This window comes from Mirounga leonina, unplaced genomic scaffold (genome assembly GCF_011800145.1).
Source record: "Mirounga leonina isolate KUSES-001 unplaced genomic scaffold, KU_Mleo_1.0 Mir_165, whole genome shotgun sequence".
NCBI lineage: Eukaryota > Metazoa > Chordata > Mammalia > Carnivora > Phocidae > Mirounga > Mirounga leonina.
The window spans coordinates 30,771,110-30,793,630 of record NW_023270415.1 but is presented as its reverse complement, the minus strand read 5'-3'; the positions used below and the strand labels follow the sequence as shown (position 1 = coordinate 30,793,630).

The 22,521-nt window shown below is 39.7% G+C and overlaps 1 protein-coding gene across 1 annotated transcript in view; it reads left to right on the top strand.

Annotated features, from left to right (window-relative positions):
* Nucleotides 1–329: 329 nt before the first annotated feature.
* Nucleotides 330–22,521, top strand: part of FABP12 (fatty acid binding protein 12) — a 53,903-nt gene continuing 31,711 nt past the window's right edge. The window contains exon 1 of the mRNA XM_035011432.1: nt 330–636. The gene's annotated coding sequence lies outside the window, so the exon portion shown is untranslated. The remainder of the gene's footprint in view (nt 637–22,521) is intronic.

The following is a 22,521-nucleotide window of genomic DNA, read 5'->3' as shown; positions in this document are numbered from 1 at the left end:
TGGCCACCAGAGTGACTTCCCTCAGCGGAGCAGACTTTTAAAAGTTCCGATTTTGTGCTCCGCGGCTCTATCACTTGCCAGAAGCGGCCGACGGAGGCCCCTCCCCCGCTGTCTATCCTCCCGAATATCGCCTCGGATTCACTTCTCCGCACGTCCTACCTTCCAGAAAGTGGTCGCTTTTCTGTTCAGAGAGTTGCTGCTATTCTTTTCTTCGATCTCCTGTTGAGTTTGTAGGTGTTCAGAATGGTTTGATCCCTATCCAGCTGAATTCCTGAGAGGAGACGAAATCCAGGTCTCCTACTCCTCCGCCATCTTGCTCCGCCCCCGATTTGAGGAACTCTTAATCTCAGGAAGCAAACTAAGGGTTGCTGGAATATTTTGCTTTTTGTTAAAAGTTCCTTCTCCCTCATATTCACGGGTGGAGTTTGTAAAGTGTAAATGGTCACTGTTAAACCAGTGTGGAACATATGTTGAAATGATGAGACAAGAAGCATAAATAGAGCAGTAATCTCCCACAGAGCCTGGTAATCCTCTAAGCTGGAGGGATTGTTGGTAAATGTGGCCTCTGCATGCTGCACGGATGAATCCCAGGCTCCTTCCTCAGGTGACAATTATGGGTCTTCCTGGAACTCTCAGGTATGACACGGTACTACTTAAATGAAAATTATCACAGTAAGAACAGTTTTAGAAATGCCTTTATTTTATTATTTTTGTATAGACAACAATGTTGTGTGGAGTTTTTCCTGTTGGTTAAAATTTCAGTGACTCAAAGCTATGAACAGAAGTCATTCTATGATTCAAATTCCAAACTCAAGGAGGCATCTGTGTGCGAGCCAGCTACCTCCCCAAAGGTTAACTAGAGACATACCTGTAGGATCTGGCTCTCTCATCAAGGAGTACGATGCTGCTCAGAGGGGAGAAGGCAGACATCTTAGGAAGTGCAGTTTGCAGAGAGTCAGATGCTTTGCTCCTCCAAACCCAGAGAAGTGGAGGTGCCAAGAGAATCCTCATAAGCCTTGGCCTTGCATGAAAGAAAATGGACACTTTCCCACTTAATTGGATGTCTGCTTAGTCAGGGACTTGTTGACTTGTCCCATTCTCCTTAAGCAGGGGGAAAGGTAACTGGAGTGACTTGGCATCACAGGGTTGCCAGGTAAGGAGGGGAGTCAGCGCTGTTTGGGGTTTCCGGGAGGTGAGGATGATGGGTGCCACAGGTCCTGCCTGGAGACAGCTGCCGAGAGAAGAGGAGATTCAGGGCTATCGAGTTGCCAGGAAACCAAGCAAAAGCAGCAAAGAGGCATAGGCAGAGGAAGGGGATGTGAATGTCAGCTGGTGGTCAGCAGCGGAGGTGGCCACACTGAAGAATGAACCAGCAATGCCCGGAAAGCTTGGAGAGCAGGTTGGAGCCACTGTCCACCCCTAATGACCACAGTCCAGCTTAGCAGCTGTGGTGGACCAGGGGAAACAACTGCAGCCTCCCAGTTAAGTAAGGAGACGGCTAGTCTTCGCAGGACCCTGGGGGGACCCAGCAGCTAGAGGAGGGTAAAGGGAAAGCTTCCCAAAGAGCAGACCATGCTCCCTCCCCCAAAGAAAAACACAGGAACTGAGTATTTGGATCTAGCCAGTGCTGGGGACACGGGGGAAAGCTTCTTTAAATGTGTAATTTAATTTTTAGAAATGAACAGAAGTGAGTCTTTAAAAGATGAAACAAGACTTCTGTGATAACCAAAATTTGTTGGAAGTTATAAACTATGGCCCATAATCATGAAGGGACCCAATAACCAGTACACATACCATATGTATGGAGGCAGCTACTAGAAGAAATCAAAATCACTGTATGTTCAAACCCCAACATTTTTTCCTAAAAACTGTCTACTTTAAACACATTTTAGGAAAAAAAAAAAAAAAGGAAGATGGCATTCACTCAGGTTCAGTCAGAAATCGAGTACTGGCATGCTAAGACACACACCTGGCTTCTTGTGCCCCCAACCTTGGCGCCTCCCGTTATTATCTTGCCAACTTCATTTTGTTGGGTTCTCGTGAGTTATGGCGTCAGGGAGGCTAAGAGCTCTGAGTGAGCCTCCCTTTGCATTCTTGTCTATTCACCAATACGATAAACGTGCTCTCTCAAATCTTTCCGAACCCAAGTCAGATGACCTACCTAAAATCCAGATCTTTGGGTCTGTGTTTAGCTACTTGCTGTAACACTTGGGCCAATGATGTAACCTCGTTTTCTCATTGACAAAATTCAGGGATGACTCTAGAGCCTTTTGACCCTTCTACTTAGTAAGGAAGAGTCTTATAGGATGCATTATCCTGAGATGTACAGCAAGGTAGAATTTTTAAAAAGTTCAAAATGTGTTTAAGTAGACTCATGGCTACCAGATGGGAGTGTAAAAGAGTAATGTAGATAGAAAGAGAAGAGACGCATATGCAAAAATCTGGTTTTGGAAGTGAGCAAGTTTCAGGACCGTTTGAGGAGAGACATGTTATAATGAAGTGAAGGGAAGGAAGGCAATTAGGTAATGGGGGCTAAGGGCTTTACAATCTGAGATTTTATAACCATATTAGAAAACAATGCCTTTGACCTCTGAGAAGAAAAAGCAGGCAGGGAGGCTCAGGAGGGAGAGAAATAGTTTCCAAGCTTGGGAACTAAGTAGCAAAATGAGATTGATAGCTTAGGAGTGAGACAGAAAGAGCATTCACGTCCCGCATCGGGCTCCCTGCTTGGCAGGGAGTCTGCTTCTCCCTCTGACCCTCCCCCCTCTCATGTACTCACTCTCTCTCATTCTCTCTCTCTCAAATAAATAAATAAAATCTTAAAAAAAAAAAAAGAGCATTCACATGGTTTGATAAAATTAGCATTCAAGTCGAGAGGGTCTCCTGAAAACAGCCAGAAACGCAATAAAATCAACAACTGCTATAGCAATTTAGGGATTACAAACTATTCTAATATGGTCCTCAAACTGCCTTCAACAGACCCAAAGAGGGGGCCCAAAGAGGGGGTCAGAGGCCAAGGTTGGGGGCAGGTCTCAAAACTTGGTTCATATGTCCAATGAAGAGGATGTTAAAACTGATACGCTGAGCTTGCAAAACGCAATTTTCCTTCCCTCTCCTAAAACTCTTGGTAATCTTAAATACAATACATAGGACAAGGAGAAATAATTAAAAACATACAACTCACACACACACTGAAGTTCTGTGTTAGGGTAAGTGCTGAGTGGTTCAAAGGCACTGATAGGAAACACCCAACAGAGTTTTCTTGGGGGCTGGGGGCTGGGGATAACAGTATGCCTTCATGCATATGGAGAGGGCTGTGTTAGCAGAATTTACATGACACACAACTCACTGTCACTCCTTCAGAACGTCCATCTTTATTTCAGAGCATGAGGAGCGTGTTTTTCAGGTACTCTGAGCCATCTTTGTCAGTGTTATTCTAGTCCCCGCTGTGGTTCATTGGGCTATTGCTATCTGAATCCTGACTATGTGTGGCGGGCTTTGTAGGTGTAGATAAATAAAGTTGTATTAGATAATAACCTGTATTCCTTTTCTGTGGCTGCTAGAGCAAATTCCCACAAACTAGGTGATCTAGAGCAAGAGAAATTTGTTCTCTCAGTTCCGGAGGCCAGAGTCTGAAAGCAATGTCACTGGACCAACACCACAATGTCAGCAGGTGCCAGCTCCTTCTGGTGGCTCTGGGGGAGAACCACTTCCTTGCCTCTTCCAGATTCTGCTGGAATTCTGGCAGCTTCTGCTGGTGCTCAGGGGCTTGTGGCCCCATCACTCGAATCTCTGTCTTCACGTCACCTTCTCCTGTGTATGTGTGTGAGCATCTCCCATTGCCTCTCTCTTACAAGGACCTTGTGACGGCATGTAGCACTCCCTCAGTTAATCCAGAATAGCCTCCTATCTCAAGATTCTGAAATCACATCTGCAAAGTGTGTGTGCGCATGTGTGGATGTAGATAAATATCTTTTGCTAGTCAGTTAGCGTCCAGCTAACTGAGTGTCCTTAAGGGTCTAGATGACCTTCTCCGAAGTGGAGAAGCATGGCCCTCAGCTGTTAACTATTGTTTGATGCCCACTGTCCCTCTATGTGCCTCAGCCCAGCACCTCAGGCCTGTTTCTCGTGTCTCCTGCCTGTGGTGCCATCACTTGGGTGGTGACTGAGAAGTCACAGCTCACTCACTCCCTCCTCTCCAAACAGGAAACTTCTCTAATTCTTAGTTGCTCGAACCCCAAAGTACACAGCAACACAGAGCCCAGCCCCAAGGCTCCCTTAATATAGTGAGTGGCTTTCTCTGGGTGCTGGACCCTTGACCTCTGAGGCTCTCTGGTGCCAGAAAGTCTGTAGTGACAGGATTTTAGGAGCCTCCATCCCAGAGCTGCTCATGCTCCTCTGGTAAACAGTCGTTCTTATCCTAGACACTGGGATGGTCCCCTATCAGGCAGGACGTTCACCGAGCCCACTCAGGGAAACAACTGCTCATCTGCCAGGCCCTAGGAAAATCACCCAACTGTATTAAGGCTGCAAAATCAGTGGCCAAGAGCTCTGCAGCTTGGCTTCAGGATTATTATTGCGACTAAAGACTCAGCCCCCTTTGGAAACAATTGTGGAATGAGTTCAATCATAAGCAATCTGGGCCTGCCATCAGAAAAGGCAAGCTCACACCAACATGTCTTTCTCTGGTGAGCCTGGACATGCCCAGCTTCTGAAGCTCCAAAATGAGAGTTGACCCGACTAAAACAGACACTTTGAGATCGAGTTCCTAGACTTCCGTTACTAAAGGTCTTCATTTTTTTCATTCCCTTCCTTGCTTGCTCCCATTCTAGCAAAATCTATCATGGTACAAATGACACAACATTGTGGTGTAACGTACAACTGAGTCGAAGACGAAGAAGTGTACGTTTTATAATGAGAAAACCTACAAAGTGGCTACTGTGGGTGTGAATAATCTCCACATGACAAATCTCTTAGGGAGGATTTTAGAGAGAGTACGCTGATTTTTTGGGGGGACTGTTTGCATTGTTCCTAATTTTATTCCATCAGCTCTGCCAAACCTCATTTACTTTGCCACTTGGTGTGGCAGGTTGCTTGAGCCCAAGACTGGGAGTGAAGTTACATGTTCTATTCCAATCTCACTTAGAGAGTGATCTACACTGCTAGAAAAGTCACAGACTCTTTTTTGTTTAGTCCTTCCCTCCATTAAATACACATTATAGTAAATTATTGATACAGGTCTCCTGAAAATGGAAAATGGAAGAGATCAGGGCTCCGTGAAGGGTTTAGATTGTTTGAGAGCAATGTAATGCAACATATTACTTGTATTCAAAGACATCATATTAATTGTAGACATAAAGATTGACTAATAAAATTACATTATTCTAAATAAAACCCAGTAAGGGGGATGGGAGAAATAGGTGATGGGGATTAAGGAGGGCACTTGTTGTGATGAGCACTGTGTGTTGTATGGAAGTGTTGAATCACTAAATTCTACACCTGAAACTAATATTACCCTGTTAACTAACTGTAATGTAAACTAACTGTAGTTAACTAACTGTAATTTAAATAAAAACAAACAAAAAGAAGCATATTGGAAAAAAATAAAACATAGTAAAAAGAACATTATACTTTCACTGCAGGGATAAGGAAAAATGTAAATTTATGGGGGAAAATATGTGAAAAATATTGGGGTTTCCAAAATAATTAAATGACAGATTTCTCTTTCAAGGACTCTTACATCTAATAACATTTTGGCTTATATAGGGAGTATAAATAAGCAAAAGGAATGCATTTGCTTTTGAAAATGAAATTAATCAGAGCTTGCCCGTTTTGCTTCTTCTCCTAATAAGTAGAAGGATCAAGGGGCACCTGGGTGGCTCAGTCAGTTAAGCGTCTGCTTTCAGCCTGGGTCATGATCTCAGGATCCTGAGCTAGGGTCCCACATCAGGCTCCCTGCTCAGCAGGAAGCCTGCTTCTCTCTCTGCCTGCCACTCCTGCTTGTGCACTCTCTCTCTGACGAATAAATAAATAAAAACAATTTTTTAAAAGAAGGATCGAGAAGTCTTTATTGGTTCCTGATTTCCTCTCTATGAATGACTTAGCCTTTTCTTGCCCCATTCTACTATCACATATAACTTGTATCTCAGAGCAGAGTTTAACAGCTTGAGTTCTGGGGTCAGTATCTCTGGGTTCAAATTCCAGATCTACCCTTCTTAGTGATATGGCCTTGGGCAAGTTTCTTAACCCTTCTGGACTTCAGTACCCTCATCTATAAACATCCCTTAGACTGTTGCAGTGCATATTAGTGCTCAGATCTTAGAAAGCTCTCAACAAATCTTAGCTACTGATATTACTTTCTTTTAATATATGAACTGCTGTTTCTTGTGTTAGACTGATTTATGTTTGTTTCCATCTCTCCCACTAAGTTGTAAGAGGGGACTGTGTCTTCTTCACCTTTTTCTCTCTCCCATGTGTTTACTATAATGCATTATACATGGTAGAGACCTGGTGAACATTTGTAGAATTGAATTTTCTCAAGCGTTTGGAAAATCTATGCACAAAATCCTATGAAGTTTCCAATGAAGTATCAGAAATCTAGTATATTGCAAAACCCTATTTTAAAGGGAAAAATATCACCTTAAAGACTACAGTTGAATCATTCCTCCCTCTTGCTGTCCTCAGGCTCAACCTTAAATCAGGTTTCACTCATCTGTTGTTTGTACTTTGGTCTCTAGACATTGCCTGTCAGCCCATCCTGTACTACTCACAACACCAGAGCTGATTCTCCCGGAGAGGCTTACACCAAATCATGTCTTCCTGCATAACGTGTGGAGTGTTCCACACCAGTCCTCCACTTCGGTTCTTAGAACCCAAGAGTTATGACCTCCGAGCTCTCTTAGGACCCAGTTTCTGTCTCATGTGAAATGGGATTTGTAAGGTTTAGCTTCCATGAGTCTAATTCTACTGATCACATAAATAAATAATAAATTGTGTAATTCTGTTAAATGAGTTTGAAAGCCCTTCCGGCTACCCACTTTAAGCAGTAATATTTGCTAAGAGATTTTTTTTTTTAATGTTCCCTGAAGGCATCTGGTTGAAACTCCTAAGCAACTGGAGCGGGTGAGGCATTGTAGTAACAATGGATTTGCTGCATAATACTTGGGCCTAAGAAATGTCACATTCCCTTATTTGTTCAAAATCAAATTATATCTGGTCCGGTTGTGAGCTTTATTTTTTTGATCCTAGTCAGGTTTGGGGAATTCTTTCCCCTTCCTGAGGGTCAAGCAGGAGGGTATTTTCACAATTAAGGGCATTAGGCAATAGGTGTTTTTGATCACAGTTAATGCTCCCCCCATCCAAGTTCTGCAGGTGGGCAGCTCTAGCCCCCTTCGACTGAGTAGAGGCATAAGAGCCCATCTAAGCTGGCTCCTCCCTCATTCCTGGTATCCAACTCAGCCTTCATGTGTTTTTGTTGGCTTCCCCCATTAGAGTTCAGCATTTCTACTCAAGAAGAGACTTCGGGTCTCTACCGCTCTTGAAAACCTATCCCTTCTCAGTCTGTCTGCTCCCATCCACCTCCTCTTGCCCTGGTCCTAGAGGTTTGCTCTAGGGCATCTTCCAGGCCAAGCTGTCAAAAAAAGGTCCTACTGTTTCTTCCCTGTGAATACCAGAAGCCTCTGGGATGAAACTGCTTAGGTAAAAAGCATAAGGAAGAGAGAAAAAAATTTGCACTCTGTCCTGAGTCTTACACTATAGGAAAAATAAGATCGAATTTAATATCTCTATAAATTATTCTGCTGTGTGTTTTACTAAAGTCCCTTGCCTTACTACATATTCTCTTTCAGGCCAAACTCAGAAATCTGGGCACAGAGGCCTGTTGCAAGGAGACAGTGGGGCAGGGTCAGCATAAGCAGGATTTGTACCCAGCGTGCATCTGGGGGAAGTTGACAGAATCTTGCTTTTCTGGGACAATAGAAACCTCCAAGGGACTAGACTGTGGCCAATATCTGGATACTCAATGGGGAAACAGAACTTCTTCCATGGGGTGAGTCCTAAAACAACCAAGGGAGACTAGATTCTGGTCTTTCCTGCCTTTTTTGTGATAAGTCTATATTTTAGCCAACATTAAATGTTTGTCTACTCGTATAGGGCCAACAAAGCAGTTCTTGAATAGATCAGTGCCCTTGGAATCCAAGGAACAGTTTTATTTAATGGGCTCATTTTGTTGATAATATATTCAGAGCAAAGATGTTAAGTTTTAAAGTCAATCATCACCATTTTGGCTTATGTTTAGGAGTTGCCATAAATTTAAAAAAGTAAACTAGAAATTATCTAAAGATATATAATTGTATTAGTTTCCATTTTAAGCATTAATACATTGAACTAATAAAGTAGCAGCAAATTCAGGTTCTTAAAATTTTTCTTTTAAAAATTAAGCATACTAGGGGCGCCTGGGTGGCTCAGTCGTTAAGCGTCTGCCTTTGGCCCAGGTCATGATCTCAGGGTCCTGGGATCAGGCCGTGCATCGGGCTCCCCGCTCAGCTGGAAGCCTGCTTTTCCCTCTTCCACCCACCCCTGCTTGCGTTCCCTCTCTCGCTGTCTCTCTCTCTGTCAAATAAATAAATTTTTAAAATCTTAAAAAAAAAAAAATCAAGCATACTAGGAGCACTGGGTGTTATACACAACTGATGAATTGTTGAACACTACATCTGAAATTAATGATGTACTATGTGTTGGCTAATTAAATTTAAATTTAAAAAATTAAGCATACTTATAATCAGAATCTTAGAATTTGCAAATATATTAATTCTAAGAATTAGGACCTAACTTGAGTATAACTGGGAATTTGGGTCAATCAAGCTATGCTCAAATATGCTTCTTTCTTTTTCAGGGTATGGAAAATGCTCTTTATGTTTTATTTTTTAAAAATTGAGGGTTAATTAACATATAATATTGTGTGAGTTTAAGATGTACAGTGTGTTGATTTGATACATTTATATATTGCAGTATGATTACCACTGTAACATTATCTGACACCTCCATCATGTCACATAATTAGTGTTTCTTTTTTTGTGGTGAGAACGTTTACAATCTAGTCTCTTAGCAACTTTGGAGTATATAATACAGTATTGTTGATTATGATCACAATGCTGTGTGTTAGATCTCCAGAACTTATTTATCTCCTAACTGTAAGTCTGTACCCTGCGAGCAACATCTCCTCAATTCCTCCACCCCCTAGCCCTTGGCAGCCACCATTTTACTCTGTTTCTGTGAGTTTGGCTTTTTTAGACTCCACATATAAGTGATATCATATGCTATTTGTCTGTCTCTGTCTGACTTATCTCACTTAGCATAATGCCCTCAAGTTCTATCCCTGTTGTCACAAATGGCAGGACTTTCTTCTTTCCCAAGACTGTACAAGACATCCCCCACAACAGAGAATTATCCTGTCCAAATGTCAATAGCTCTGTTGCTGAGAACTCCTGGTGTTTACCAATGCTAGGGTTTGATCTAAGCCAAACAAAGTTATTTCCTTGACTTTAAAACAGCAGTTGCCAGAACAGAGCATTTGTGTGGCTATGACAACCCCAGGGAGAGTGATGTCAGCAGGTGCCAACAGAAGCCCCGCTATGGCTGGAAAACTGACCTCAGTACCATGATGTGAGGACATGGGAGGGAATGCAGGTGGAGGAATGGAAATGTGAGATGGTCATAGCCTTTTGAGAACACCTGTGGAGAAAGCTGAGAAATTTCTGGAGGAAATTGTAGTCTGAGCCCTACATTCTTCTTCTTCTTCTTCTTCTTTTTTTAATAAATTTTAAATCAGTGTGTTTATATCTCAGCCTTGTTTCAGAAGAGCACTCAGTTTCCTTTTGTGAAATAGCTTCTAGGAAACAACTGTTACTCCAGGTTTTTCCAGCCTATTAAAGAGAATAAATAGAAATAAAATAGGCATTTCTATATTTTTCTTTAGGGTTAGAAGCCCATCTTTAGATTATTGTTGAAATATATTCAAATAGTTGACTTCATATTATCAAAGAAATTTCTCAAGAAATTCCACTTCTGTTCATTTGTCAAAGTCATCTCATTTTTATCCTAATTCAAGATAACTCAATCAAAATGTATTTATGAACATGGTCATTAATAATATTAAGGTGTTTAAAGATAATTAGTAACATGCCAGTAAGAGTATAATATTTCACCTGAAAAATGCTTAACAGTTGCCAGACAAATGAGAATCAAGAATTAATTGCATCATAAATGACATTTGCTTTCAAAGAGATTTTTATCTGATGATTTTCTCAGGGCATATTTGTCAATCTAAATATTTTGTGTCTTGGCTAAGAAAATAAGGAAGCAAATGAAAAACACATTTTTAATTTGAAAATCCTTCCTAGAGATTGTTTCTTTTTCCCCATTTTAGAAATTAGTCTTCAGTTTTTTAAACGATAGGATATATATCCAGAATATAGAGAGAACTCTTTTTTTAAAATATTTTATTTATTTATTTGAGAGAGAGAGAGCATGAGAGGGGGGAGGGTCAGAGGGAGAAGCAGACTCCTCACTGAGCAGGGAGCCCGATGCAGGACTCGATCCTGGGACTCCCGGATCATGACCTGAGCTGAAAGCAGTTGCTTAACCAACTGAGCCACCCAGGTGCCCCAGAGAGAACTCTTTAAACAATAGAAAAAAGGCAATCAATCCAAGCACAGATTGGACCAAAGATATTGCTAAAGAGGATAGACATATGGTGAATACGCACAGGAAAAGATGTTCTATATTATTAGGCATTAGGGAAATGTAAATTAAAGTACCATATACCTATTAGAATGATTAAAATAAAAACTGCTGATAATACTAAGTACTGACAAGATGCAGCGCAACTGAATCTCTCATACACTACTTGGAGAATGTAAATGGTAGAGCCACTCTGAAAAAGTTTGGCAGTTTCTTTAAAAGTTAAACATGGAGTTACCATCTGACTATATAATCACATTCCTGGGTATTTATCCTAGAGAAATGAAAATTTATGTTCATATGAAAGCCTATAGATAAATGTTCATAGCATCTTTATTTGCAATAGCTCCAAAATGGAAACAACCTAAATGTCTTTCAATGGGTGGCTAGATAAACAAACTGTGGTAATCCATACAATAGAACACTATTTAGCAATAAAAAAGACACATTATTAATAAGCAAATAACTGGATGAGTCTCAGGGACACTGTAATGAGTTAAAAAAGCCAATCTCAGAAAACTACATTCTGTATGATTCCATTTATATAACATTCTGGAAGTGACAAAGTTATAATTGTGAAGAATAAAGCAGTAGTTGCTAGGAATCGATTAGGATTGGGGGTGGATGGGAAGGCAACTATAAAAGGGTAGCATGAAGCATACTTCTTGGTGGTGACAGAACAGCTCTATATCCTGTTAGTGTGTTTACATTAATCTATACATATCATAAAATTTCACAGAACTATGCCACATAAAAAAGAATAGTGCAAAATTGTTAAAATCTGACTAAGTCTAGATTATCAATAGTATTGTACCAATATCAGTTTCTTGGCTTTTATAATGCTATGTAAGATGTTATCATTGGGGAAATCTGGGTGAAGTGTACATGGGAATGATCTGTATTATTTTTGAAATTTCTTGTAAATCTAAAATTGTTTCAAATAAAAAGTTGAAAAAAAACCCCAGGAGTTAATTCAAAATCTGGTTACAAAATGACTTTGTCAATTGGTTCCCACACTCTTCTCCTACACACCTTCCTCTGACCTTAGAATTCTTCTCTAGGAAAGAATTAAAGAACTGTCTGGGGTGAATCAAGGCTCCTATGGTAGATATTATTAAGCTCTCTACATTTAGGAGCCTTCTGCCTATTCAGTCTAACATGGAGCTTTCCCTAGTGGGAAAGTGAAATACATATGCAGCAGAAAAGAAAACCTACACCAGTTATCTTGAAATAGAAAACATAAAATATAAATATAAAAGAACAACCAAACATCACTATATATATATAAAGAAAATCCACAGTTTAAAAGACCAAGAAAAAGAAATAGAAAGTAACTGGTAATTTAGAGAACAAAAGAAAAATTTGAATCTGTGAACTCTATTTCTTGTCCTTAAAGAGAAGTGAAATCAGAGAGGGAGATGAACCATGAGAGACTATGGACCCCGGGGGAAACAATCTCAGGGTTTCAGGGGGGGGGGGGGTAAGGGGAGGGGGTGACAGGATGATGGGTATTGAGGAGGGCACATGCTGTAATGAGCACTGGGTGTTATACTTAACTAATGAATCATTGAACACTGCATCAAAAACTTAATTATGTACTATACAGTGGCTAACTGAACATTAAAAAAAAGATGAACATCAAGAAAACTACATATAAAATTTACAGGTGGCCAAAATCAACTTAATAAAGTAAGAAAATCAGAAGTAAGAAGATAGATTTAATTAAACTTTAAAATTTTATGGTCAAAAAAAGAAATGTGAAGATGTCGTATTCATAAAATAAGTGTTGAGCAATCAGAAAACAAAAAAAGGGAGGACCTGAGTTGCTCAGTTGGTTAAGCATCAGCCTTTGGCTCAGGTCATGATCCCAGGGTCCTGTGATGGAGCCCCCTGTTGGACTCTTTGCTCAGCAGGGAGCCTGCTTTTCCCTCTCCCTCTGCCTGCCACTCCCCCTGCTTGAGCTCTCTCTCTCTCTCTCTGTCAAATAAATAAATAAAATCTTAAAAAAAAAACAGAAGGTCAAGCCAAAATATCAACAAGTTGTATAGTAAGAATTCCAGAAAGAAAAGAATTAAAACAAAACTAAAAGGGTGGGGAAGGGGGTGGGAAATCAAGGGAGAAGAAATAATGAAAGAACTAAGAGAATTTCCCAGAGCTAAAGAACCTTCTTATGGAAGCAATCCACTGAGTGATGAGCAGATCGAATAAAAAAGACCCTCATCAAGATATAACTTCATGAAAATTCAGTACTTTTAAAGATAAGGCATAAAATAGAAACTTCTTCCAAGATTAAAAAAAAATATGGATCACCTGCATAGAAGAAGAAATCAGACTGGTGCATTAGACTTTTCAAAAGTAAAATGTTCATAGAAAAATAATTTTAGCCTAGCATTCTCTCCTCTAGTCAATTTAATTAAGTCTAGGAAGAGCATAAAGGCCATTTTCAATACGGAAGGACTCAGAAACTTTAGGTGCCAGGCATCATTTTCATAAATTACTTGAGGGCATAATCCAGCAAGATAGTAGTAGAAACCATGAAAAAGAAATGGGATAGAAAGAATTGGGAACTATCACAGTAGTTAGTGAGACAAAGAAGAGAAATCTTTGCATGATAATTGAATAGCAAACCAGGAAATCAAGTAAGTAGACTCTAGGAAGACTGTCTTAAGAAGAAGAAAGAAGTGGTTTCCAAGCATTAGGTATTGTGACTATACATTGTGAGATGTTAGTAAAGACATGATGAAGAAAAACAAAAAACTGTGTGGAAAAATATGTTTGACCATGAAGAAAAAAAAATATGTCAAGATTTTGAGAAACTGAGGAAATCTAAGAAATAACATGATAAAAGGAAGTTGAGAAAAGGGAGAGGTGATATGACTTCTAGAGAATCTTAAGTTGGAAAATTGAAAAGAATAATAGTTTAAGTCTGTTATTTAAAGTTAGAAAAATAATACTAAAGAATTAAAATCAAAGGTAGTAAAACCAGCTTATGTTATTTATTTTTTTACTGAGGAATGATTAAAAGTTTTATTTTATTTGTTAAGTTTTTATTTAAATTCCAGTTACATAACATACTGTATAATATTAGTTTTAGGTGTACAATATAGTGATTCAACACTTCCATACAACACCTGGTACTCATCACAAGTGCCCTCCTTAATTTCCATCACCTTTTTCACTCATCCTCCATCTACCTCCCCTCTGGTAACCATCAGTTTGTTTTCTATAGTTAAGACTCTGAAATTCCATGTTCATGGATAGGAAGAACAAACATTTTAAAAATGTCCATTCAACCCAAAGCAATTGACACATCCAATACCTATCCAAATACCAACAGCATTTTTCACAGAGCTAGAGCAAACAATCCTAAAATTTGTATGGAACCACAAAAGGTCCCGATAGCCAAAGCAATCCTGAAAAAGAAAAACAAGGCTGGAGGCATCATGATTCCAGACTTCAAGCTATCTTATAGAGCTGTGGTTGTCAAGACAGCATGGTACTGGCACAAAGACAGACACATAGACCAATGGAACAGAATAGAAAACCCAGAAATGGACCCACAACTCTATGGTCAACTAATCTTTGACGAAGCAGGAAAGACTATCCAATGGAAAAAGGACAGTCACTTCAATGAATGGTATCAGGAAAAGTGAACAGCAACATGCAGAATGAAACTGGACCATTTTCTTAGATCATACACAAAAAGAAATTTAAAAATGGATGAAAGTCCTGGAGGAGAACAAAGGCAGCAACCTTTCTGACCTTGGCCAGAGCAACTTCTTACTAGATATGTTGCTGGAAGCAAGGGAAACAAAAGTAAAAATGAACTATTGGGACTTCATCAATATAAAAATCTTCTGCACAGTGAAGGAAACAATCAACAAAACTAGAGGGTGGCCTATGGAATGGGAGAAGATATTTGCAGATGACATATCTGATAAAGGATTAGTATACAAAATCTATAAAGAATTTATCAAACTCAACACCCAAAAAACAAGTAATCCAGTTAAGAAATGGGCAGAAGACATTTTTCCAAAGAAGACATCAGATGGCTGACAGACACATGAAAAGATGCTCAACATCACTCATCATCAGGTAAATACAAATCAAAACCACAATGAGATACCACCTCACACCTGTCAGAATGGCTAAAATTAACAAGTCAGGAAATGACAGATGTTGGTGAGGATGCGGAGAAAGGGGAACCCTCCTACACTGTTGGTGGGAATGCAAACTGGAGCAGCCACTCTGGAAAACAGTATGGAGATGCCTCAAAAAGTTGAAAATAGAGCTACCATACGATCCAGCAATTGTACTATTAGGTATTTACCTGAAAGATACAAAAATACAGATTCAAAGGGGTACATGCACTCTGATGTTTATAGCAGCATTATCAACAATAGCCAAACTATGGAAAGGTAAAGAAGATGTGGTATACATCTTATATATGTAATATTAATATATGTAATATTATATATATAATATATATTACTCAGCCATCAACAAGAATGAAATCTTGCCATTTGCAATGATATGGATGGAGCTAGAGTGTATTATGCTAAGCGAAATAAGTCAGAGAAAAACAATTATCATATGACTTCACTCATACGTGGAATTTAGGAAATAAAAGAGCTGAACATATGGGAAAGGAGAGAAAAAAAAAGAGGGAAACAAGCCATAAGAGATTCTTTTTTTTAAATTTAATTTTATTATGTTATGTTAATCACCATACATTACATCATTAGTTTTTGATGTAGTGTCCCATGATTCATTGTTTGCATATAACACACAGTACTCCATTCAATACGTGCCATAAGAGATTCTTAACAATAGAAAACAAACAGGGTTGACTGAGGGAGGTGGGTGGAGGATGGGCTAGATGGGCATTAAGGAGGGTACTTGTGATGAGCACTGGGTGTTGTACATAAGTGATGAATCACTAAATTCTACTCCTGAAACCAATATTGCACTGTATGTTAACTAAATAGAATTTAAATAAAAATTTTGAAGAAAGAAAAATACTCTGAAAAACAGTTTACTTTAAAAAGTAGATTGAAGAGACATTTGTACATAAAGTATTGCTATTGTTCACTATGAGGCCTAGTATTAGTTTTTGCAGACATACATATTACTTTGTTGCATAAAATAAAGAAGAAAAGGAAACATTTCACTGTTCATGGTATTTTTAAAACAGCTTTATTGAGGTATCATTGATATCTAAAAACAATGCAAATATTTAAAGTATACAATTTGAAAAGTTGACTTCTATATACCCTCATGGAACCATCACTATAATAAAGATAATGAACATATCCATCATCTCCAAAAGTTTCCTCCTGCCCCTTGCTATCCCTCCCTTCTCCTCCCATCCCTACCAACTATACCCAGGCAGCCACCGATCTACCTTCTGTCATGTCACATTAGTTTTCATTTCCTAGAATGTTATATAAATGGACTCATGTGGTATATACACTTTCTTTGTCTGGCTTATTTCACTAAGGTTAATTACATTGTGATTTATCCATGTTGTAGTGTATATTAATATTCATTCCTTTTTTTAAAGATTTTATTTATTAATTAGAGAGAAAGAGCATGAGCAGGGGGGAAGGGTAGAGGGAGAGGGAGAAGCAGACTCCCCGCTGAGCAGGGAGCCCAATGCGGGACTTGATCCCAGGACTCTGGGATCATGACCTGAACCAAAGGCAGACACTTAACCAACTGAGCCACCCAGGCACCCCATTCCTTTTTTATTGCTGAGTAGTAGTCCATTGTACAGATATATCATAGTTTGTTCATTCACCTAATTGATGGCCATTAGGAGTGTTTTCAGTTTTTGACAATTACGAATACTAGATATTAATGAACAAGTTTTTATATGGACATGATGCTTTCATTTTTCTTAGAAATATTTAGGAATGGAATGGCTAGATTACATAGTAGGTGTATTTTTTTGGGGGGGTATTTTTTTGCTTTTTAAAGAAATTGCCCAAGTGTTTTCCAAAGTGGCTGTACCATTTTATGTCATCATCAGCATGCTTAAGAAGTTCAATTGTTCTACATTTTGCGTATATGCTGAATGGTGAGTTGTTTTCATTTTAGCCATTCTAACAGGTGTGTAGTGGTATCTCACTGTGGTTTTATTTATTTATATTTTAAAGATTTATTTATTTATTTTGAGAGCGAGAGAGCCCACATACAAACAGGGGGAAGGGCAGAGGGAAAGAATCTCAAGCAGACTCCATGCTGAGCAGGGAGCCTGACACAGGGCTTGATCTCATGACCTAATATCATGACCTGAGCTGAAATCAAGAGTTGGATGCTTAACTAACTGAGCCACCCAGGCACCTCCTCACACTTCTTGGTGAAATATCCTTTTTTTTTTTTTTTTTTTGCTTTTATTTTATTTTTGTTATGTTAGTCACCATATAGTATTTCATTAGTTTTTGATGTAGAGTTCCATGATTCATTTTTTGTGTATAACACCCAGTGCTCATTGCAGTACGTACTTTTTAATTGGCTTGTTTGTTTTCTTATTCTGGATATATGATTTGTTTTACTCGATGTTCTTTTTTATTGGTATTTTCTTGTGCTTTCTCCTCCTGTACACACTCCAGTAGATAGAAATCAGGATATAATTTAAAAATAAAGCTAAATTGAACCCACTTGGGGTTGATCAATTTGAGCCCCTGAATCTTAGCCACTCCTGCAGACACCTACTGATTGGGGGGAAAGTATTCATTTAGAAAACAGATTGTGGCCCTCCCTGTTTTTACCTCACTCTTGGTCTAGGGTAGAATGTCTTATACGGAGGACTCTTCAGGTCTCTCAATGAAGAAATCCACAGCAGAGATGAAAGGTCTTCTCTAGTAGATCTTGGGTTTGGATGGGGTCAGAGAACCAAGTCTGTGATTGCCTGTCCCGGGGAGCCCCTCCCTGGAAAAGCAGGGTCAGGTCTGAACCTGTGAGCAGGCTGATCAGGAGACAGTAATTGTAATGGCCCCACCTGCCCGACTTGGCAGGAAGTTCATGTTCTTGATTCTCTGCTCATTAATATCAGACAGTTCCCAGATTCAGCTCCTAATGGGCTACGTGCAGTTTTGTGGGTCAAGGCACAGTTGGCTAGTTTGTCTATAATTCCTCATCAAACCTTCCCCGCTCCTGAAATAAGTCAGAGAAAGACATGTATCATATGACCTCGCTGATACGAGGAATTCTTAATCTCAGGAAACAAACTGAGGGTTGCTGGAGTGGTGGGGGGTGGGAAGGATAGGGTGGCTGGGTGATAGACATTGGGGAGGGTATGTGCTATGGTGAGCACTGTGAAGTGTGTAAGACTGTTGAATCACAGACCTGTACCTCTGAAACAAATAATAAAATATATGTTAAAAAAAAAAAAAAAAAGAAGATAGCAGGAGGGGAAGAATGAAGGGGGGGAATCGGAGGGGGAGACGAACCATGAGAGACTATGGACTCTGAAAAACAAATTGAGGGTTCTAGAGGGGAGGGGATGGGAGGATGGGTTAGCCTAGTGATGGGTATTGAGGAGGGCACATTCTACATGGAGCACTGGGTGTTATATGCAAACAATGAATGATGGAACGCTACATCAAAAACTAATGATGTAATGTATGGTGATTAACATAACATAATAATAAAAAAAAACCACACACACACACACACACACACACACAAACCTTCCCTGCTCCTTTTCGTGTTTGTTTGACATGGTAACTTGGGAATATTTCTTACTTCTCAGAAGTAAGTGCCTGGTGTGGATAATTCTAAAATGTAATTGGAGTCGCCTAATGTTTTATAAACATTATCCTAGGCATATGCAAGTTTAAAACATGGTACGATTTTAATTATTATCAAAAACGTTCTGCACATCTGAGATTAAAGGTTTCCTATGGACATTCCAGCGCCCTCTTCTGGACACCTGAGTTAACCTGACCAGAGCTCAACCCCAAATCCTCTGCCTCCCATCCCTTCCACTCCCCAACCCTGGCACCAACCAAAAATAGCCCTGTTCTTAAAAAACCTTATGTTCTGAGTCAAGAGACAGCACATACATAGGGAAGTTAGTTTCAGCATTTAAAAGACGATGTTAGAGTCATATGGAATTTTTTACAAAACAGTAACAGAAAAGTTTTGATGTGTGTTGTGACAAGTTCAGTAACTGTGGGGAGAACAACAGGAAATAAACTTGCAAATTGGTTTTATCCTGTAAAACCCACAATAAGTGGTTTATGAAAATTGAGCATTTGCCTTGGGTTTGTTAGTTGTGTCACTGATTTCAAAGCCATGGTTTTAAATGACCCCAGAATTTCACTGATGAAATTTAAAAGGACTAACACATAGAAAAACACTTAAGATATTTTGAAAAAGAAGATTCAGGTTCACATTTGACCTCTACCAGTTACTATCTATGTGGCTTAGTCTCTCTGAAATTTAGTATTTTCATCTATAAAAAGAGAATAATCCTTCCTCATGTAAGATATGATATTTGAAAGCACTTGGTAATAGTAAAGAAAATTCTGGTTATCACCCAGATGGAAGATTTCTGTAACTAGTAAAAGCCTGCCTTTTTTTTTTTTTTTTTTTTAAGTTAAGAGTTAAAGGAACATATTTCATTCTAAAAACTCCTTGGGATAAATTGGGTTCTGAGTGAGCTGTGATAGCTTGCAACTGCTTACTTGGTCTTGAAGTTAGCACTTCCCTGTGTCTGCAGTCTCCAGTTTAATCTCCTTAATCTGATGGAGACCCAGATTAAAGGAGACAGAGGTCCAGTTTGTGCTCTCTTTTAGTGCTAAGTCCACACCAAGAGGAAATGAAGACAGAATTGCTAAGTCACCTGTTCCCTTCAGAACACTGTGGAATCAAACTGTTTCTTATTCTAGATGTCAGCTCTTGCAGCCTCAGGGTTTCATGCTGTGCATCTCCACTTGACCTCATCACAATTTAATCTGGCTTCGCTTCAGAACCACATAACAAACCACAATGGTCAAAACCCATTTGACAACATCTTAGTTTCTACCAAAACTTGCATCTTTTGTTAAATCAGCATTTTAACCACCAATACGTTTTAGAACACTAGCTACAATATTAGCAAAGGAACAAAATTAGTTTATGCAATTTAAATTTTTTTTTTTTTTTTTGCCAGAGGGCGTGTGCTAACTAATACATTGACCCAACTTTTGGAATTTAAACTTGAACTGGAATATCACATAGAATATTTTTCCATTTATGAAGTACTCTCATACACACTATTATCATTTGATTCTTTCAGGAAGAATGGGAGATGATTGCTCTATTTTAGAAGTTTGGAATTGAGAATATGACTTCCTTAAGATCTCACAGCCACTAAAGGTAGACTGGGACTAGAAAGAAAACATTCTGCCAATTTTCCATCAAACTTCATTGCTTCTGGGGGTTGGGGAAGAATAATGACAAGTTCTCAAAAAAGGCACATGATCCACTCATGGATGGGAAGCGAAGACTTGTGCTGGGAAAGATGACCAGGACTCTCCACTTCGCTTGGCTCTTCCAGGTCACAATAGCACCCTGAGGACATAGCAGCTGAGTGTCAGCTCATCAAGGAGGATTACCATTGATTTCCCCACTCACTGTGGAGAAGCAGCACAACATAAGATTCAAAGCATGGACTTTAATGTCACAGCGGCCCTGTCCTTGCTCTATTGCCTAGTAGCTTGTATGCTCTGGGGAAAGTCACCTAATCTTTCAAAGTGTGTGTTTCTGTAAAACGCCGAGAAGATTAAATGAGATAATGATGTTAATAAAACCTGGCACAGGGTCTGCCATAGAGATCTTGAGGAACACGGAAGATGGGATGGAAGGAATCTGTAACATTCTGCATAGATAGCTGATGGTTTGAGTTTGCAAAGTTGCATCCCCCTTGTCTGAATACAATCCCACAGATGAGTTTTGTTTGGCTGACAGAGGGATGGCCCACCTAATACCTAGGATGTCGAACAACTCTTCTGAGGCAAACAAAATAAGGCCAGGAGTGCCCTGACTGTGACTGAAAGGTGATGTGCATTTGAATTTTTTCTTTCAGTTTAGTTAGTTTGGGACTTTGTTCCAGCATCTTCTCATAAGTTTAGAGGTATGGTGGACAGCTCCTAAGAAAATCCTTAGCACAAGTATGAGGGAGATAGAGCATAAGAGTGATTATCTGCCAGAGGGGAAGAGAGTGGGGCATTTGTGCCCAATTAGTTATTTCTTCATTTCTTTCAGTTGGCATTCTTTCTTGTAAGTCTTTATCTCATTGTGCTGGGAGACCGTTGCTGCAGCTGTATATAAATATAGCTGAGGGTGAGAAAAGATTTTGTTGTAAAAATTTTTTCATGATTTTTTTTTCAAATGAATTCAAGAAAAAAGGTTGTGGCTTGGCTGGGGATGAGAATGGAGGGAGAGAAAGAACAGATATATAAACAGAGAATATCATTTTTCCATGTAATGATGGCCGACACTTACGTTCCTACAAAGAATTGTTTGTACCACTCAGGAGTCCTTTCTGCTCATGAATTATCGTTCAATAGTTCAGAAATTAAGTTGCTTTGTCTTGGACCAGACTATAGAAGTTGATCACCTCATGATGCAGATGAATTATAACCTTTTAGAGTTTCTCTCCCTAATAGGTAGCAGTGGTGTTGCAATGCTCACCCAGGCCTTTCTTGAACTCCCAGGAACAGAGCATCAGATGCTGAATTTTCTAAAAAGAGTATAGTCTATATTACCATATAAGACATATCTTTTTGGGGCCTCAGAAAAGGGTAGGTCAATAGTCCTCCCATCCCACCTTTATATATATATATATATATATACTTGCAGAGAGAAGGCATATGGCAAAAGAGAGATGGTACCTGGTGAAGCAGATGTGGAAAGAACTGTTTTTCACTACATTACTATTGACTTCATTGGAACCAGACCTCTTATCATCTGGGCTGAGACAAGAGAAGTGGGTCCTAGACCCATGAATGAAAAGAAGACAAAGTCTGTTCTTTGCTGATCCCATATTTGGATCCGTAGGCTAGCAAGGGCACTTCCCAGGATATCACTCTATAGGGTGCATAAAACATCACTGAGAATGTTTCAGGATGGAGAAAATTTCATCCCTGGAATTCCTTTCAGAGAGAAAATTGTTAACCATTGAGAGGAATACTTTGAGAAGTGGCTTGGCATGGGGGGTGGGTTGAGATAAGATTCCAAAGGGAAATAAATGCCCAAGGAACAAGATATGGTCACTAAACTGCCTTCTAAGAGGAGAGGCTCTGCTTAAGCCAAGCCTGTGTTTTGCTGAGTGGAGTATGCAAGTTTGGAGCCAGAACAGAACTGTGAGGACATTAGAGAGGCTCCCTGTGCCACCAGGCGTCCTCCTTCTCTGCCCTTTCCCTTGGAAGTACTCAGCCAGCCTCCATCCACTTAAATGCCACGAGTGCCTTGGCCACATGACCCCCTGCAGGCAGATGAATCTTGGGTGGCCTTGGCTGCCTTCCCTGTGGGGAGCAGCTCCTGGCCTGAGGCAGCCTGGAAGGGAAGGTGGGCAGGCCAGCCCTCCGTGCTGTAGAAAAAATGAAGGAAGCGGGGCTCAGGGAAATGTGGATTGGACCTGCCCAACTTCCTCTGTTACCCTTCACAGAGCTGCAAGTGGCTCAAAATTAAGTTGCTGAAGGATGAATTGCCAGAATTCTTACTTGAATCCGTCTATGCCCTCTGTGTCGGTAGACACAGGAGAGGCTCCCTTGTGACACACAGCTCATC